This window comes from Arachis ipaensis, chromosome B09, assembly GCF_000816755.2.
Source record: "Arachis ipaensis cultivar K30076 chromosome B09, Araip1.1, whole genome shotgun sequence".
In the NCBI taxonomy this organism is placed as follows: domain Eukaryota; kingdom Viridiplantae; phylum Streptophyta; class Magnoliopsida; order Fabales; family Fabaceae; genus Arachis; species Arachis ipaensis.
Window position 1 is genome coordinate 113,429,350 of NC_029793.2, and position 3,371 is coordinate 113,432,720.

Below are 3,371 nucleotides of genomic sequence, written 5' to 3' on the forward strand. Positions count from 1 at the left end.
AATTTTAATTCTCCTTTAATTTTCGAAAATCATTAACTCCTTTTTAAAATTTATTTTCGAAAACTTCTCTCTCTTATCTTATTCTATTTATTTATTCATCTACTAACACTTCTCTTCCATCCAAAAAATTCGAACACCACCTCCCTCTCTATGTTCGAGTTTTTCCTCTTCTCTTCTTTACATTACATTCTTTTCTTCTTCTACTCACACAAAGGAATCTCTATACTGTGACATAGAGGATTTCATATCTTCTTTGTTATTCCCTTCTTTGTCATATGAGCAGGAGCAAGGACAAGAATATTCTTGTTGAAGCAGATCCTGAACCTGAAAGGACTCTAAAAAGGAAACTAAGAGAAGTTAAAATACAACAATCCAGAGACAACCTTACAGGAATTTTCGAACAGGAAGAGGAGATAGCAGCCGAAAATAATAATAATGCAAGGAGGATGCTTGGTGACTTTACTGCACCTAATTCCAATTTACATGGAAGAAGCATCTCCATTCCTGCCATTAGAGCAAACAATTTTGAGCTGAAATCTCAATTAGTTTCTCTGATGCAGCAGAACTGCAAGTTTCATGGACTTCCATCTGAAGATCCTTTTCAGTTCTTAACTGAATTCTTGCAGATTTGTGATACTGTTAAGACCAATGGGGTTAATTCCGAGGTCTACAGGCTTATGCTTTTCCTGTTTGCTGTAAGAGACAGAGCTAGAGTGTGGTTGGACTCTCAACCCAAAGATAGCCTGAACTCTTGGGATAAGCTGGTCACGGCTTTCTTAGCCAAGTTCTTTCCTCCTCAAAGCTCAGTAAGCTTAGAGTGGATGTTCAAACTTTCAGATAGAAAGAAGGTGAATCCCTCTATGAAGCTTGGGAGAGATACAAGCAGCTGACCAAAAAGTGTCCATCTGACATGCTTTCAAAATGGACCATCTTGAATATATTCTATGATGGTCTGTCTGAATTAGCTAAGATGTCATTGGATACTTCTGCAGGTGGATCCATTCACCTAAAGAAAACGCCTACAGAAGCTCAAGAACTCATTGACATGGTTGCTAATAACCAGTTCATGTACACTTCTGAGAGGAATCCTGTGAGTAATGGGACGCCTCCGAAGAAGGGAGTTCTTGAAATTGATACTCTGAATGCCATATTAGCTCAGAACAAAATATTGACTCAACAAGTCAATATGATTTCTCGGGGTCTGAATGGATTGCAAGCTGCATCCAACAGTACCAAGCAATACAGAAGAGAATCCAAAAGGAAAGTGCAAGGCCATTGAATTGATCACCATGGCCGAACCTGTAAGGGAGGGAGAGGACGTGAATCCCACTGAGGAAGACCTCCTGGGATGTCCAGAGATCAATAAGGAGTTTCCCTCGGAGGAACCAAAGGACTCTGAGGCTCATCTGGAGACCATAGAGAGTCCATTAAACCTCCTTATGCCATTCATGAGCTCTAATGAATATTCATCTTCTGAAGAGAATGAGAATATTACTGAAGAGCAAGTTGCCAAGTTCCTTGGTGCAATCATGAAGTTGAATGCCAATTTATTTGGTAATGAGACTTGGGGAGATGAACCTCCCCTGTTCACCATTGAACTAAATGCATTGGATCAACTGAGATTGCCTCAGAAGAAAGAGGATCCCAGAAAGTTCCTAATACCTTGTACCATAGGCACCATGACCTTTGAGAAAGCTCTATGTGACCTTGGGTCAGGGATAAACCTCATGCCACTCTCTGTAATGGAGAAACTGGGAATCTTTGAGGTGCAAGCTGCCAGAATCTCACTAGAGATGGCAGACAACTCAAGAAAGCAGGCTTATGGACTAGTAGAGGACATGTTAGTAAAGGTTGAAGACCTTTACATCCCTGCTGATTTCATAATCCTGGATACTGGGAAGGAGGAGGATGAATCCATCATCCTTGGAAGACCCTTCCTAACCACAGCAAGAGCTGTGATTGATGTAGACAGAGGAGAATTGATCCTTCAACTAAATGAGGATAACCTTGTGTTTAAAACTCAAGGATCTCCTTCTGTAACCATGGAGAGGAAGCATGAAAAGCTTCTCTCAGTACAGAGTCAAACAAAGCCCCCACAATCAAACTCTAAGTTTGGTGTTGGGAATCTATAAAATTGACCTGATCACCTGTATGGCTCAGTGAGAGCCCACTGTCAAGCTATTGACATTAAAGAAGCGCTTGTTGGGAGGCAACCCAATTTTTATTTATCTAATTTTATTTTTATTTTTATTGTTCTTTCATGTTTTATTAGGTTCATGATCATGTGGAGTCACAAAATAAATACAAAAATTAAAAACAGAATCAAAAATAGCAGAAGAAAAATCACACCCTGGAGGAAGGACTTACTGGCGTTTAAACGCCAGTAAGGAGCATCTGGCTGACGTTCAACGCCAGAACAGAGCATGGAGCTGGCGCTGAACGCTAGAAACAAGCATAGAACTGGCGTTCAACACCAGAAACATGCTGCATCTGGGCGTTGAACGCCCAGAACAAGCATCAATTCAGCGTTTAAACGCCAGAATTGCATGCAAAAGCGTTTTACATGCCTAATTGGTGCAGAGATGTAAATCCTTGACACCTCAGGATCTGTGAACCCCACAGGATCATCTCAGCATCTGTGGACCCCACAGGATCCCCACATACCTCTACTCACCTTACCTCCTCATAATCCTATATCACCCTTTCCCAAGAATCCTTCACCAATCACCTCTAATTCCCCTCCAAAACCATCAACACACCTCCATCTCTCCTTCTTCTCATCCTTTCTTTCTTCTTTTACTCGAGGACGAGAAAACACTCTAAGTTTGGTGTGGAAAAGCATTGCTTTTTTGTTTTTTTTCATAACCATTGATGGCACCTAAGGCCAGAGAAACCTCTAGAAAGAGGAAATGGAAGACAAAATCTTCCACCTCCAAGTCGTAGGAGATGGAGAGATTCATCTCAAGGGTCTATAGCTCAGTGGTAGAACATTTGACTGCAAATCAAGAGATCCCTGAGATACTTCAGGGGATACATTTTCCTCCACACAATTATTGGGAGCAACTAAGGGTGGAACATCAAGAGCACTCCATCATCCTTCATGAAATTAGAGAAGATCAAAGAGCAATGAGGGAGGAGCAACAAAGACAAGGAAGAGACATAGAAGAGCTCAAGGACATCATTGGTTCCTCAAGAAGGAAACGCCACCATCACTAAGGTGGACTCATTCCTTGTTCTCAAATTTTCTATTTTTTGTTTTCTTATGTTAAATGTTTATCTATGTTTGTGTCTTTATTACATGATCATTAGTGTCTAAGTGTCTATGCCTTAAAGTAGTGAATATGAATCCATCACCTCTCTTAAATGGAAAA